Source organism: Trichosurus vulpecula, chromosome 5 (genome assembly GCF_011100635.1).
Source record: "Trichosurus vulpecula isolate mTriVul1 chromosome 5, mTriVul1.pri, whole genome shotgun sequence".
NCBI classification, from domain to species: domain Eukaryota; kingdom Metazoa; phylum Chordata; class Mammalia; order Diprotodontia; family Phalangeridae; genus Trichosurus; species Trichosurus vulpecula.
Genome location: NC_050577.1, coordinates 20,864,161 through 20,881,357, shown reverse-complemented (window position 1 = coordinate 20,881,357; position 17,197 = coordinate 20,864,161). Strand labels below are relative to the sequence as shown.

General features: G+C 48.2%; 1 protein-coding gene across 2 annotated transcripts in view; it reads right to left on the bottom strand.

Moving 5' to 3' along the window:
• WIPF3 (WAS/WASL interacting protein family member 3) overlaps positions 1-17,197 on the bottom strand; it is a 72,242-nt gene that overhangs the window by 28,629 nt on the left and 26,416 nt on the right. The window lies entirely within an intron of this gene.

The following is a 17,197-nucleotide window of genomic DNA, read 5'->3' as shown; positions in this document are numbered from 1 at the left end:
GCCTGTGTGACCTTGGGCAAGTCGCTTAACCCCAATTGCCCTGCCAAAACAAACCAAAAAAAAAAAAAAAGAATAGTCATCACTCCTCCTCCAGCCTTTCATGAATGCTCTCAAAGGAGTCATCAGGTAAGACTCACTGTGGCCATCAAGGGATGAGCAGGATCAGCAAGAGCCAGAAAACAAATGGGAAGAGTGTGGACAAAACCACAAGCGAGATCAATTCCCCTCTGATGGGCTTCTGTGCATGTCAGGTCCTCAATAAACTGCTGTGGCTCCCTATTGATCCTGGGATCAATACAGATCAAAACAGATGCTGCTTGGCATTTAAAGGCCTGCAGAATCTGGCTCCAAATGACCTTTCCAGCCTTATTACATGTAACTCCCTTTGGTGCATTCTTGGGTCTTGCTAAATGAGTCTTGTGGCTATTGTCCACCCACAACACTCTCCTCTCTCTCCCCCCACCCCTTTCTCTGTCGCTCCTTCCCTCCTTCCCTCCCTTTCTCTCTCTATCTCCCACCCTCTCCCTCTCTCTCTCTCTCTCTCTCTCTCTCTCTATCTCTCTCCCTCCCTCTCTGTCTCTCTCTGTCTCTGTCTCTCTCATTTATATCTCCTATATGTAGGACAGTGCCTGGCACGTAGTAAGTGTTTAATAAATGCTTGTGGCCCCTGAGCAGCTGGGAGCTCTCAGACGCCACAGACTCTCAACCAATTGGGAGTGTTTCTGTCCCAGGCAGAGAGAGCCCAAACCCACTGAGGGCAAAGGAAGTGTTTGCCTATGCCTTAGGGAAAAGGTGGAAAGCAGAGCTTGAACTTTTGGGATGTGCTTGAGATCTGCTTTGGAAGGAACATGGGACTCATGACTCCCCTAATTCTTTATGAGTGAGGAAGGACCTTTGCTCTCTGTTCACCTTAGACCTGCCAGTCTGCCTCTTGCTCTCTCTATTTCTCAGACCTCAAGATGAATCATGGGATGCAGTGTGGTCCATGGGGAAGGGCACTAGGTCTGGACTCAGAGCACCTGGATTCAAATCCAAATTCTGCTACTGGCTACAAGGAACAAACAATCCCACCACCAAAACAAACATAACCTTGGCACCACTTTGTCCACCATATTGTTTTTGTACTATACTCACACCCCACTCATACCTCCAGCCTAGCTGCCTGCCATGGGCAGCCACAGTGACGGGAATGACGATGCTGCCTTAATAGGGCTCACCAAGCTCTGGGGAGCATCACTCTTCCTTAGCCACCCACTTCCCTGCCATGGCAGGCATTTAGCAGACCATAAGCTGATGGGATTTTGCTGAGAAAACTTTTCAAGGCAAACCTAGGCTGTTTTTGAATCTCAATGAAGGACATTTGCAATGGCTTTGAGACCACCGAGGGGACAAAACCCACCCCCTATGGAGGCAGATCCTCCGATTTCTGGATAGCTCAAAGGAAATCATCAATTACTGAGGTTCCCTATTCTTCTCAACGATGCAGGATGACAGAGAACTGGACGAGGAGTCAGGCAGCCTGGGTTCGAGTCCTTACATAGAAACTTTCCAGCTGTCAACATGCCTGCCATTATCTGGGCCTCTTTACTTGAAAAGGAAGGGCTTGGAACGTGAGGTCCCTCTCTGCTCTCAAGCCTAGGGTTCTCCATTAATTCGTGGCTCTGAAACTCATTTGAGATCTTTAGAACAGCGTTATTTGGACATCAAGAAAAACAGCTGAAGAAATACTCCCAGATTCAGAAATCCATCGGGGGCCTCTCAAGGAGACAAACCCCATTCTCAGCATAGTTGTGTCTGGTTTTGGTTTTGTTTTAATTAAAACTACCACCACCAGGGGGCATGACCAGGCAGAGTGTAGTGCTGGGTGCTCCATCCATAGGCTCAGGACACCTTGTATGATACTCCTGAATGGGGAATTTTATAAATATGAATCACCAAGGTAATAACCCCATGCCTAGGCCAAAAGAAAACGTGCTATCTTTGGGACCAATTAGGTACAAGATGGGAATGCACTTCCAAATTTTGATGGGCTGAAGCAAAAATCAACTCTGTATTTCCTGCACCCCTACTACGTGCCAGGTTAAAAGTTAACCTGCTGCTGGCCTGGTTACCATTCCACAAAACCTCAGGGACCTGCTATGTATAAAGCACTGGAGATCTGAAGGTAACAATCCAGTTTCTGCCCTCAAGGAGCTTACCTTTCACTGAAGTCAGGAGTGGGAAGAAGCCACAGAGGAAGGGGGAGAACCCTCAGCCTTGGTTTTGCGGTCATGATGAATGGTTAGGGCAGAGCTACAGCTTCTCCTGTTGTTTCTGTAGGACCCTCGGCCTCCTTAACCTTGACCTTGGTACCACCACAGATATCCTTTCTAGGCCTAGATCCTTCTGTGGTTATCATCATAGCAGCACGGTCCTGAGAAGTAATTGTGTTGGGTCCTGGGGAGGAGGAGTGCCTGGCACAATAATCAGTCAGTAGTCAAATTCTCCCCCAAACCTTCTCTGGCCTTCCCTTTTCCTTCTTGGAAGTTCTGATACCCTCAATCAAATCATTAAAGAGAGACGGGGAAACAAGATGGAAGCACAGAAGAGGCCAGGTTGTGCCTTGGGGCACCAAAGTCTAGAACGTTTCATGGGACACTAGAATCCTAGAAGAGGCCTCAGAACTCAAACCTCCTGACTTTACAGATGAGGAAACTGAGGCCCGCAGAGGGGGAGTGTCAAGTGTAAGGTCACTCACAGGATCCAAGACCCAAAGCTGAAGCCTACTTCCACCTCCTGGTTTTACAGATGAGGAAAGCGGCTCCAAAAAGTTAATGACTTGACCAAGGTGTGCAGAGTCAGAAGACCCAGCTTAACTTTTTAATCACCAGCAAGTCACTTTAGCTTAGTCTCATCTGAAAATGAGGGGGCTGGATTAAAGAGCTTCTGAGGTTCCTTCCGCTCGATATCTTTGATATCATAAACCAATTCACCCCAAGTCTTGGTTTCCTCATCTGTAAAATACAGATGATAATAACACCCACCTCACAAGTCATTATGAACTTCAAATGAGATAATGTATATGAAGTGCTTTAAGGCAAAGCTGACAAGCTTTTATTAAGTACCTACTGTGTGCCAAGGACTGTGCTGAACACCACAAACAGGGCTGTCACTGTCTGAGGATGGGCTCTCATAATACTTTGCAATCACTTAACAAAAGATAAGCTCCTTGAGAGCAGGGCATTTTTTCATTTTTGTCTTTGTATCCCCAACACCTAATGCATAGTAGGAGCTTAGTAAGTGATAGCTGAGAAGCTGAGGGAACAGAAATTCATTGATCAAACCTTGGCATCAGACTAGGAGGCGAGGCAGCAGTGAGCCGAGGGCAGAGGCGGCTCTGAAGGCTGATCCCCTAACACTGGGCTGCTTTTCCCCATCTCCTCTTACACCCTATGTGACAAAGTACAGAAGGCAAGGGCCGGGCTGTACTTGACATGTATAAAGTTTACTGGCTCTCCCAATGCTATCATTTTATCACTAGGCTTATCTCGGAGGAGCCTGTGTCTGTTCACTGGGGAACCTTGGCCCCAAACCATTCTGCCAAGGAAATGCAGGATGAACCATTGTGCATTGAATGCAGAAGGGTTGGGGGCCTTTCCTGAATAATTGATTACCTTTGGTGATCAGGAGCTAGGCAAGAATGAGGAACGTAAGACTTTAAAGACATACAATGCCTCAAGGAGAGTTTCAGAAGGTAGCGCTATCTGCCGCCTCTGTAACTGCACCGTCTCCCATGCCTGGAATATATCCCCTCCACATTTCCAAACTAGATTCATTCAAGGGATGCCTCCTACGGGAAGCCTTTCTTAATCTCTCTATTTATTAGGGCTCACTCCATATTCAAATTATCATGTATACACTTATCTGGGTAAATTATATATCTTTCCCCCTCCCCCTAGCGGAACAAAAGCTCCCTGAAGGTAGGACTATTCTCACTTTTCACCATCTCTGTATCCCTAGCGCCTGGCATGGAACAGTCACGGTAAAACCCTGTTGAATTAAAATGGTTTCTCACTTCTGGGAACAAGAGAGGACTGAACTCTGATGTTTACCCATCCACCCATCCATCATATAAACACACACATATGAACACATGCATGTCCAAATATGTGCCCTTATACTTCTAAGACACACCTTGCTCTAGAATGACCCTGAAGAAGCCCACCTATAGAAAGAAAAACTTGGACACCAGGAGCAGATCTCACAACTCCAATAAAACAGCGAAGTGAGATACAGTGCTGCCTAGTGGAGATGGTGCTTGCCTTGGAGCTAGTGAGACATGGGTTCCAATCCTACCTTTTCGGTTGGAACGGCAGGGGTGGCAAGCGTGACTAGTTGTGTGGCAACTGGTCAGCCAAATCATATATATATCCACACCCAGTTTCCTCATCTGCCAAATAACCATACAATACCTTTAGGACCTGCCTCATTGGGCGGCTGTGTGCACAAATGAGATAAAGAATGTAAAGTGGCCTGCATGCCTTATGATGCTTCCAGGTTTGCAAAGAGCTTATATACATTACTTTTGAGTCTTAGCACAACCCTGGTACCGAGTGGGGGCTCAATCAGTGTGGATTTTCTCAGCCCATCAGAATTTGGAAGCGCATTCTTGCCATGTACCCCGCTGGAGCCAAAGACAGAAGATTTTCTTTTCACCTAGGTATATGGTTGTTACCTTACTGACTCACTAGAGATGAAGTGATTGGCCCAAGGTGATGGAGGTGGTAAATGTCAGGAGCTGGCTTGGATGTAGGTCCCCTGGATTCCAAACCCATCACTCTTTCCTCCCCTCTCCCTTTAAGATCTGCTGGGCCTTCTGGTCAACCTTCTCCACTGTGTAACTAACCCCTGACAAATGACCTTGAACTTGTAGCAATTTGTTCTTCACTCTGACTTTCAAATGTTTCACCCAAGGATTAAAAACCTCATGGACTCACTGTACATTATTCCTTTCCCTTCACCAGCAGGCCCCAGAGTTCCCATTCCTTTCACTTTACACAAGGGCCCTTGCTCCTTCCCTCTTTGAGGGATTTCCTTCTCAATGCCAACCTTCTCCCCCACTTTTAAATAGGAACCAGACAAAAGCCATACAGAAGCCTGCCTTGTCATTACACTGACTAGCCTGCTGTCCTCCAGCGTCACTGTCAAAGAAAACAGCCCTCTAGAGATCTGGCTTCTGGGGTTCCCCGGGTAAGAAGCCAGAGAAAGAAGCTGCCGCCCACATTAAAGCCCCAGGGCCACGATCAGCCCCTTTCTCTTAAAGAAGTTGACCAAGAAAGGAGGAAAAATTCAGAAGACTAATTGCAAGGGCCCACTGAGCTCACTTAAATAATTATTAACTCCCATCTCAGGTTTAATTACCTAGAACACGCCAGAAGCCAGAAGCTTCTGCTCTCAAAGCACAAGGGGAGAGACCACAGGGGGACAAGCATTAAGGTTTTGGCCTCCTCCCTCTCACTGTGGGGTCCTCATAAGCTCAGGGGATTTTATTTTTAAAAACCAAAACCAGGAGGCAGCCCACTATCTTCCTCTCCTCACCACCCAAAGAAAGCCTTCAGCCAGAAACCCAGTTAGTAGCAAGCTTCCCCCAAGTCTTTTTTGGGGTTGGAGTTAAATAATTGAATGCTAAAAGGCATTGGGGTGCAGGGGAGAGCACAGGCCGAAGGGAGAGTTCTCCCCTATCTGAGCAGCCTTGTCCTGGAGAAGGCTTAGAGAGAAGCTGCCCCAGGCAGGCTGATCTCCTTAGTGGGGAGAGGCTCTGCCAAGTGCTGCCCTGAGCACGGCTGACTACAGTTACCCCAACCCATGTAGCCTTTTTTTTATCTTGGCCAAGTGGGCTTTGTTTTCCTGGTTTGATGAAACAGAACACTGGGTAAGAAGGAAGAGGAAGTCACTACAGTGAACCATAGGCTTTGGTAAGGCCGGCTCCACAGCAAGACAATGTCTTAGCAACTCCAAGAAAAAAAGTGTAGCCCTAAATTTGTGTTTAATGCTCCCCTCACCCCTGAGCCCCAGGATTCAGGGCAATCCTTCAGCTGTGTGTGATAGTAGGGTTAGAACAGGGCTGCCCTAGTCCCTGGAGAAAACAGAGACAGATTGTATGAAAAGCAAACCACACACACACACACACACATGCACACACACACAATTATTGCATCAGCTTGGGGTTGTCTTACCTCTGACATAGACAGGCTGAGTGACCTTGGGAAAGTCACCCACCAAGAGCCCTAAGCAATTAACATTCCAAAGTCTGCCTGGGTAGAGGGGCTTTCCTGTTCTGGGACTTCCTTGTGCCAACGACGTCCCAAGTCCAGCCCCTCACCCTGGCCCTATTACCATCCCAACATGCTGCCTCGCTCCCCTGGCCTCCCGCTGAATACTCCCAGTGCCCATATTTCCAAAAGGCCAGCTCCAAGCAAGGAAGATTAAACACAGCAAGTGAACTTTTAATGCCTCGCTTGGTCAGGCCAGAAATGCTGCCAGGCCAGGTTAACATTTCCCTCTCCCTGATTTAGGCCCTTGGAGCCCACAGCCTCAGCTGTCTGACCATGGCCCGACCTTCAGAATCTGCAGGCCACAGAGACGCCTCCAAGCATCCCTTCAAAGGGCAAGAGGCTCTCCAGCCGGCCCCAGAGAGGTCCACAACATTCTTACCGCTTAAAATATGTCAGAGTTGAACAGCAGCTGAGAAAACAAGACTCCTTGTAAATGTTTCACATATTTTCTTCAGTAGTGACTTAACCGTAGTCGACACCGTGAAAACACCCCGCAGGACTCCAGCTTCCACCCGGGGCCGTTCTCAGGTACACCACAGGGAACACCATCACTCTTGCACTGAGTACGGGACTCTTCACCTCTTTTGCGTCATTATTGGACTCCATCCCCGCACGAAACTTGTGGGAAGTTTGCTGCTAACTAGGGTTCTGGCTGAAGGCTCTCTTCGGGTGGTGAGGGGAAGAAGAAGGGCTGCCTCCTGGTTTTGTTTTTAAAAATAAAATCCCCTGAGCTTATGAAGACCCCACAGTGAGAGGGAGGAGGCTTGTCCCCGGGTGCTCTGAGAGAAGCTTCTGGCCTCTGGCCTGTTCTAGGTAATTAAACCCGGGGACTCTGGCCGGGGGGAGGGGGGGATGATGAGGCAGACGAGGGACCCCGAAAGGCCGGGACTTCTAAAGAGCCGCGAAGCGGCTGCCAGGCCAGTTCACCGCCGCTCCCCTTCTGTACCATTCGGCTCACTCACTGCTCTGCCGCCGCCGACCTGCCTGAGCGCGGGCAAGTGATTAACCCCTCTGAGCCTCAGTTTTATCATCTACAAAATGGCTGTGATCATACTATAATTATTATAAACAAAAATAATACGTGTTAGATTAATAATATAACATTATGTTATACTGATAATATGCCATGTTGCATATATGTGATGCATTATAAAATATTACATAATTATAATGTTGTATCTCCTTTGATCCTCTCAAGCCCAGAGGCTGAGAAGATACAAAGACGGCAAGGTTAAGTGATTGGCCTAAGGGCGTACAATTAGCAAGTGTCTGCGGCAGGATTTGAACTCGGGTCTTCTTGATTCCAAGTCCAGCGGCCTACCCAACCACGGCACCTAGTCTTTATTCATTTTAATAATCGTAATTAATTATTAATCGTTATCATTCATATTTTACAGACGAGGAAACAAAGAGGTTAAGTGATTTAAGAACCCGAACACGGCTTGAAAATGCCAGAGGTGAGATCTGAATTCAGATCCTCCCGGCTCCAAGTTCAACCCTTCTGGCACAAGATCAGGCTGCCTGGAGATGGTGAAGGGCAGGCTGCGGAGTTCGGGTCTGGGGTCGGCAGCGATGGGAAGTCGCTGCTAGGATCAGGGCTGAGCGTGGGAAATGTCTCAGAAAGAGAGACAGGAGAGGCAAGGAGGCCACGCCCATGGTCCAGGTGAGAGGGGCTGCACCTGGGAGGAGTGATGGGAAGAGAAACTCAGAATGCCCCGAAAATCTCTACATGAATAATCCGGGCAGCAGGAACTAACCGCGAGTGTCCTAGGAATTATTATCTCTACAATTTAAAGTGCTTTGGAAAGCCCAAGGGCCTGAAGGTTCTGACCTTTACGAAGACACAGATTCATAATCCTCTTCACCAAATGCATGTTATAGGCAGCACATGTGCTCTGACGCATCTGCCTGCATGCACACACACGCACACACACTCCCCTTTCTCAGACAAGTCTATTTAACCTCTCTGGGTCTCAGTTTCCCTCTCTGTAAAATGAGACGGTCGGGCTAGACAGCCTCTAACCCCCTCCCTGGCTCAGAATGGAGGATTCTGTGGCCTGGCACTCCCTCCCCTGCCCACTCTACAGTCCAAGTGCCCCCAGGACGTGCCATAAAGACCTTCCCTAAGTGACAGCGCCTGCTTTCCTGCCAAGTCCCTGGCAACAGGAGCAGAATAGAAAGTACTCACCCAGCGCGGGCCCAGTGCTGGACGCCCATCTCTTATTGTGCCCACATCGCCTCCCACCTCCCGGCAGTAAGAAAAGAAACACATTCAATACTGCTGAGAATGGCTCTTTTGAAGGCTGAGTGACAGGCCCAGCCACACCTCTCTTCATTACAAACCTAGGAAATGTGTGGCCAAGACGGGCCTGTTTTTCAGGGAAGAAGGCTAGACAGGGGGTGCTCACTGCTGGGCAGTGGGGAGGGAGAAAAATCAGGAAAGAGAGCAAAAGTTTTCAAAATGGACTTGAAGTCAGGGAGCAAACATGAAATATTCTTTGAACAAGGGTCTATTTTAAGGAGTCTCAGGGACCTGGTAAGCCTTCATCACCTTCATATAACCAACACTCACCAAAGCCCTCAATGTCCAAAGATCCTATGTGAGTGACAGCGCTTCAGACTTTCCCAGGGCACCAGCCCCCATGCAAATGAACTCGTCCGAGAGGGAGTAGGACCTAATTCCACTAAGCTTCTTTCCAAGAAACTTTCCTCCTTTTACAACAACAAACACAGAACCGAGAGGACCCCGACAAAGCCCTCGGGGTGCACTCGCTTTTTCAGATTGCCTTTCACAGATTGACAAGTCTTCTGTACCAAACCAAGACCACTACATGCTGGAGATGGTGGGAAAAATCCCAGAGACCAGCCCAGCATCCCTGATGTTTCCTTGACCCTGGGAAGCCCACCTCTCTATGAATTATACATCCTTCGACAGCGCTAGAGGGACAAAATTCATACTACCAGGTTACTGATGGCGAACAAAGATTTTGCCATATGGTAATCTGGTGCTGGAATGACACTTATTACGCCTCCCAATGATGTCTCTGGGTTTTTCTGAATGGTGATGGGTCACTTTGGGAATATACTGGCACAGCAAAAGGACCCCAAACCTCTCCCTCACATTGAGAGTTTCCTATTCTGCTGTTGCTAAGTACTGATAAGCTACGAGTGCTCTTCCAGGGGCTTGGATATCCTGATGTTGTTCCATCTGCTACTGTCACACTCATTTTAAATGTGAGTAAACTAAGGCAGACACGGGTTAAGTGACTTGCCTGTCTGAGGTCACTTTCGAATTCAGTGCTTCCAGACTCCAAGCACAGCCTTCTATCCACTCTGCCACCTTCCGTCAGATAGACATTCACCTCTCCATAACTTCCACATCCCAGCAGCTCTGCATGCTGCCCTTTGGGGCTAAACTGGACACCTTGAGTCTCTATTCCTCCAATAGCTCAAACCCATGGTCCTAAGTCCTACTCCTATACCCACAAGTCCTGGCACGTCCAGGTCCTTCAATGCCCATCTTCAAATGTGATGCCCAGCCAGCCTTGGTCTGATTTGAAAAGAGTACAGTGAGTGGGATCATTACCTCCCTCATCTTGGGCACTTTGCCTCTGCAAATGCATCCTAAGAGTGCACCCACTTTCTTGGCTCCCCTATCATCCTGCTGACTCAAACTGAGTTTACAATCCATTAAAACCCCAGATCCTTTTCAGACAAACTGCTGTGTAGACAGCCTTCCCCCATTTTGTACTTACGGATTTGATTTTTTTAAAGTTTAATAGCCTACATTTATCTCTATCCATCATAGTACTACCCTTGGTCCAACACGCTGGTCTGTTGAGAGCCACAGAATCCAGTCTGAGGAAAAAATACTAGTCGAGGAAATTTCAGCAGCCTTAAATATCAACTGTCACAGAAAGTACGCTTTTTGGTCAACTAAAGAATGATGTAAACCTATCGGCCAATTGAGCCTCTCAGCTGCGAGTCATAACACCAGGCTCAGGCTTTGGCAGGGCAGCTAGTGCCAAGAGAGCCATCAGAGAGTCATCAAGGGATCCTTGTATGCTAGCCTGTGTCATGGAGGGATACAAAGGAAACAGCAGGTCGGTCTCTCCCCTCAAGAAGCTTGTGATCTCCTCACTCAGTCCACCCAGACTGACACCATCATGAGACTTTCAATTCAACTGACTTGAGGAGATTTGAAAATGACAATTCAGCTCACTCTCCCTATCTCCTCCTTATCAGAGATACTGAGGGATTCAGATCCGGCTCTTTATAGATGGGAGACACCATGCAATGCAAATGTCAGTCATCACTCATCATCGTTCAGGGTGGCTCCAGCCCATTACCTGAGAGAGCAGATAAAGGGGAGAAGTGAAGAGCAGTCCCGAGAAAGACAGCATAAGGAAACGGAAAGACAAGCAGGACCCCGTGCCCTCCTGCCTGTTTCCTATTCTTCATCAATCACTGTCTCTTTCTCATTCAGGGCAGGCTATGCCAGCTAACACTCAGCCTCTTCTCCTTCCCCAGTCCTGCTTCCTCCTTTACTAAGACTAGAATAGGACAGAAAGAGGAAAAAAGGTAGAGAGGAACAGGCAAAGAAGAAGCCAAAGGGAGTAAGCAGCATTTTCAAAGGATTGTGCATTAGAGCAGGAAGCAGCCTTGGAGACTGTAGAGCTCAACCCGCCCACTGCACAGATGAGGACTATGGGGCCCAGAGGTTAAGGGACTTGGCCAAAGTCACACAGGTGATAAGTAGCAGACCCAGGTCTCCCAACTCCAAACCCTAGCCCTGTGCCCACTTCACCATGCTGCCTTCTCTCCTCCATTCCCTCCCTGCTCCAGCTGTGATGGAAGCCAGTAGGCCTTCATTCCAGTGGGCTTCATTATGACCCATTACGGGCCATGCCACACAGTACCTTCTCCAAAGCATCCTAACTACAGAAAGGAAGGCTTGTTGGAGGTGGAACACAGTGTACGTGTATCCTTATCTCTTCCAGCCACAATGGCAGCTGGGTGGCTCAGTGGCTAGAGCACTAGGCCTGGGGTCAGGAAGACCTGAGTTCACACCCAGCCCCAGTCACTTACTAGTGATGTTACCCTGCGCAAATGACTTCACCTCTCTAAATCTGTTTCCTCACCTGTAAAATGGGATAATGATAGCACTTACCTAGCAGGGCTGTTGTGAGGACCAAACGAGAATATTTGCAAATCTCAAAGTGCTATAGAAATGCTCTCATACAACACTGATCATATTTATCATCATTTAGATCCATAAGGGCTGTTAGAGAGCATCGAGCTCAAGCATTTACAGATGGGGAAACTGAGACTCAGACATAAGTTCTAGAGCTGAATGGGACCTTGGAGCTCATCTAGGCTGATCCCTCATACAGGAAACCGAGTCTCCGACAAGGGAAGCCACATTTCCTAGGTCACGGAAGCATGAACTAGCACATGGCGGACTGGAACCCAGGTGCTCTGACTCCCCAGTCTAACTTTATTTTCCCAGGATTCCATTCGCTTAGTTACAAAGGACGCAAACAGTCAATGGTCATCACTGAGTCTTTGGTCTCATCTCCTTCACTTCACAGGGAGTGCCCAGACACACACTGGTCACCTTTTCCACTCGCTCTCTAAGGCACACACATTGACACAAAATTTCCAGCCCCTCTTAATTTTAGAAAGAAAATCCCACCCGTATTTAAAAGCCCTGAGCCAGCACATCCTGGAAAGATCCTTCTCTTCTCCCTCCCCAACTTGGAGAATGTGCCTAGGAAGAGAAAATGAGCCCCACCAATCTCCTGATAAAGACACCATCTTTCCCAGCAGACTTTCTACTACCCACCCAACAGTGCCAAGAACAACAGGCAGGCATCCATGCCTGGATCCCATGCTGTTGGCTTCCCACGTTGACCACATTGCTCAAAGGCGAGGCCCTCAGTGCCTAAAGATCTAGAGGTTCTTGGATCTGTCCTATGGGGGAGCTGTTGCTGACCTTCTCCTTGACCAAAAACCAGGGATGGACACGGGCCACAGGATGCACAGAGAGGGACACGCCCAAAGAAGTCAAACCATTGGCCCCTCACCTGGAAGATGCAAGGAAAGCCCCACTCTACGTGCTTATTCACTTTACAAACATTTGATATGTGATTACCACAGGCCAAGCCCCTTTGTTTTATGGGTTAATTGAGAGCCAGAACAGTGGAAGTGGCTCAGCCACCATGACACTGCCAGTTGATATCAGAGGCAGGATTAGAACTCAGGATCTTGAGTCCTAGTTCAGTGATCTTTCCACTTAAACCTAGGTTAGCTTCTGGTGAAGGGAACGTGCTACTTCTGACAGAAGCTGGCAATTAACTGGCAAGAAGAAAATGGCCAAGGAAGATTGGAAGGGACTAAAAACCCTCTTCTCTCCTAAACAACTGAGGATTCCAAACTCAATATCTTCAGGTGTTTCCTTCTCTCTCCCTCACACTTTTATTTGATACTCAAAAAAACACTGCCCACAATTATCTCAAACCCTTTAGTTTACAAAGTCCTTCTCTCACAACAAAATAGGAGTTATCGTCCCCACTTTGCCGTGGAGGAGAGAGGTCTGGAAGGGTTAAGCAATTTGTTTAGTCCACACAGCTAGTTAACGGTCAGAACGAGGCCTGGAACCTAGGTCTTCCTTCCAGCCCAGCCTCCTTTTCAGTATGCCCCACTAGTTTCCAGTAAGGACAACATTCTGTCCAAAAGATGCAGTCACAGAGCTGGGAGCCCGTCCTTTACTCTCTCCCCTCCCATACAGAACCACCAGCTTCACCTGCTTCTGCAGCCCAGTAGTTAATGTCAGTGTTTGTCATTAGTGCCTGGCTCCCCATCGCCATCCCACTAGGGAGAGACAAAGGGGCCATGGAGGCCCTCGGAGCAGCGGGGGGGGGGGGGGGGGGGGGGCAAAGGAGGGGCTGCCCCCAGGCAGCCCTGGTGCAGGTGAGTTAGCCCAGCACGGCTAGGCTACATTCTCTAAATCAGCCGTTTTGGGGCATTGCTGTTCTCGGTGTGACTTATGTAACTGTTGCTGTGGATTTGAAGAAAGAAGCCAGATTTGATTATGCTGAGTCTACAGATCCTGGAACACAAAGAACAGGGTTTTCTTTGGCCTCTTCCAACCCAGTCTCCCTGGGGGTTTGGAGGTTTGTTCTAGCGTGGCATTATGGATCTTACAGGAGAGCTATGCTCAACTCCCCTGTCACCTCCTGAGGGTGTTATGAGTGGGAGTGAAGAGCCCAAGAAGAAAGAGGAAGGTGGGGGATACAGGCCACGGGGTCTGGGGAGCTACATGTTCCTGAAATGGCGTTCAGATTATCTCTGAGAAGGCACATGTGGCATCTTCCCAATATGGCACAGACTCCTCGAGGGGCAGCACCAGGGCATGGAGGTCCTGTCCCCCAGTCACCTACACTGTCAGACACATAGCAGGTGCTCAAGATGTAAGCAGAAGGATCAAAGAAGGATAGCCCCTGTTCTTGTTCGAGAGGACTCCATGAACAGAGGGAGCCTGGTGCAAAAGAAAGATGGCTGACCCTGAAATCAAGGAGCCTCGAGTTCAGATCCTGCCCCTGACATTTACTATAGGTATAGTTCTTAACCTCTGGATCAGGGGTTTCTAACCTGGAGTCCATGAACTTTTTTTCCTTTTAAAAAATGTCTCGATATCTGTATTCCAACATGATTGGTTTCCTTTGTAATCTATATATTTTATGTATACAAAACATTCTGAGACAATGTCCCTAGGGCTCTCCGGAATTTGAAAGGGGTCTGTGACACAAAACGAGCTCAGGAACGCTGCTCTAGATAGGGATGAAGAATCTGAGAGTGAGATGGGACCTCAATGGCCATTAATCGAACCCCTACCCCCAAAGGAATCCCTGCTATTAACATCCCTGACAAGGGGCTTCTCTTCTTGAGGAGAGCCTCCCCTCCCCCTGCCCCTGCCCCCCATGCAGACCATCCCACTTGTGGATAGCTCTAATGGCTCAGAAGTTTTCCTGACCTCATGCCTCAGTTTACCTTTTTGGCAGCTTCTACCTGATTGCTCCTAATTCTGCTCTTTGGAGACAAGCAGAACAAACTGAATCAGTCCCCCACATGACAGCCCCTCGATAACAATTAACAGCTGTCATGTTCCCCTTTTTCTGGGTTAATAACCCCATAATCTCTCAAATATGGTTGACAGGGATTCTACACTCCCAAATGCCAGTTCTTTCAAGACCTGAGCATGTGGCTCACCTGGGCCAGGTGACCTGAAATCATCCAGGCACTCAGGTGTTCTCTCACCATCTCTTTATACTTCTCTTGGGCATCAACTCCCCGTTACAGCCAGGTGCCCATTAGTGCAAACACTGAACCCCTAAAGTGGCTGAACCGCACCGCCTCTTCCCCCGGGTTAGAAGCAATGACCACATCTCACATCACTCTGGATAAAGCAAAGTGGAATACAGCAACCACTGGAATCCCCCCACAGGAGACGGGCCCTCACCATGCTGTTCAGCACAAATGCCATGTCCTTGGCAGAGGAAGCAGAAGCCAGTTAAGCTTGTCCTTCTCTCTGACGCTGGCCATGGGCACATCACCCACCCCACAGCGAGGCCCCAGCCCTTCTTTCATATTTTCTTTTTCCTCCCAGGAGAGTTAAATATAGATGGATAGATGGATGGATGGATGGATGGATAGATGGATGGATGGATGGATGGATGGATGGATGGATGGATGGATACATAAGTGAATGAATGAATGGACCCCTCCTAGCTTCTTCCACAACCTCAGCTCATCTTCACCTTTGTCATTCCTGACACCATCCCTCCAGGCCCTCATCAGCTCTGGTCTAGATGATTAGAACAGCCTCCTAACTGGCCTCCCGGCCTCCAAGCTCCCCGGCTGCAGTCCATCCTCCATGCGTCTTCCAGAGGGATTTTCCAGAAAGGCAGATCTGAAGCCAATGCCAGCGGCTTCCTGCAGCCTCTAGAGCCAATAGGACCTCTTCTTTGAGCTTGGACAGCCCTGACCAGCCTGGACCTGACCATTCTATGGAAGAATGTCCAACCTCGCTGACGTCACTCTTCTTCTTGTGCTGGCTGCTTGATCCGGACACACTGGCCTGTCTGGCCCTCAGTCAGGACACTCCATCTCTCTGCCTCCTTCTGATCTCCCCCACCACCTTCCCCCCCACCTCTGCCTCATGGATTCTCTCTCTGCCTTGAAGATGCAGCTCAGGCATCTACTGCAGCAAGCCTTTCCTCATCGCCCCGACTATCACTGCTCTCCCTCCCAAATCATCTTGTATTTAATTCCATGTACATAAAGGTGTGATATATGCATATATGCAAATATATGCATATATACTCATGTTTATTAACTTTATACTTTCTCTCTCTCTCTCTCTCTCTCTCTCTCTCTCTCTCTCTCTACATATATATATGTATGTATGTATATATCTTTTTGGCAGCTAGGTGGCTAAATAGATAGAATGACCGGCCTGGAGTCAGGAAGACTCATCTTCCTGAGTTCAAATCTGGCTTCAGACACTTACTAGCTGTGTGACCCTGGGCAAGTCACTTAACCCTGTTTGCCTCAGTTTCCTCATCTGTCAAATGAGCTGGAGAAGGAAAAGGCAGACCGCTCTAGGATCTTTGTCAAGAACACCCCAAATGGGGTCATGAAGAGTCACACGAAGGGAACAACTGAACAGCAACAACAAAACCGAGGATCCTAGACTTAGAAAACTGCTTATTAACATCGTCTACGTTTGACTGCATTTTTACTCCTTTTTTCCCTAATTTCACTTTAATCTGGTTCAGGGAGTGTTGTGGCCAGGTGTTTGACACGTGGTCTAGAAGTCCATTCCTGGAACTTTGGGGTTTAGACTAAACGACACACAAAATCCTCTCCAGATGTAAGTCTATAAGTCTGCTTGGTACTCTGAGAAGACCTCCAATTTATCTTGTCTACACCTTGTTTGTACGTAGTTGTTTGCATGCTGTGTCTCCCACCAGACTGTGAGCTTCCTGAAGGCAGGGGTTGTTTTTGCCTCTCTCTGTGTCTTTGGTGCTTAGCACAGTGCCTGGTGCACAGTAAGGTGCTTAATAAATGCCTAACTTGACTTGCTGCCTCTCCTACAGCTGAGGCTTCCCCTTCCTACCTGTGTGACTTTGGGTAAGTCATTGTCACCCCTCCAGAGCCACACTTTGCTTATCTGTAAAACTGAGGAGTTGGAGCAGATCCCTAAACGTATAATCCTACAAACTCCAATCTGAACAGAGGCCTGTGAGCAGAGAGAGAGAAGATAGGGAGAAGAGTGGGAGAATTGGGAGGAAAGGGCCCTGGGTTCAAATCCTACCTCTGACTTGTTTGACCTTCCCCTCTCTGGCCCTCAAAATGAAGGGCTTAGCCTAGATGACCTCCAAGACGCCTTCACACTCTGAGTCAGAGGGTGACACACTGAGTTCTATTTTTGGCTCTAATCACCTCCATGCATGCAGAAACTTTGGGTCATACTGTTCTAAGGCCGAAAGTGGGAACCCCTGCTGTGTTCCAGTGAACTGGTATGTGCCTGGAAAATGAGATGAGTGTCTGGGAAGGGAGGGAGGAAAAAAGGAAGGAACGAAGGGAAAAGGAAGGAAGGAAGGAAGGAAGGAAGAAAGAAAGAAAGAAAGAAAGAAAGAAAGAAAGAAAGGAAGAAAGGAAGAAAGAAAGAAAGAAAGAAAGATAGAAAGAAAGAAAGAAAGGAAGGAAGGAAGGAAGGAAGGAAGGAAGGAAGAAGAAAAGAAGGAAAGGAAGGAAAGAAAGAAGGAAAGGAAGGAAGCAAGGAAAGCAGAAACATTGAGCTGACCGACACTAACCCC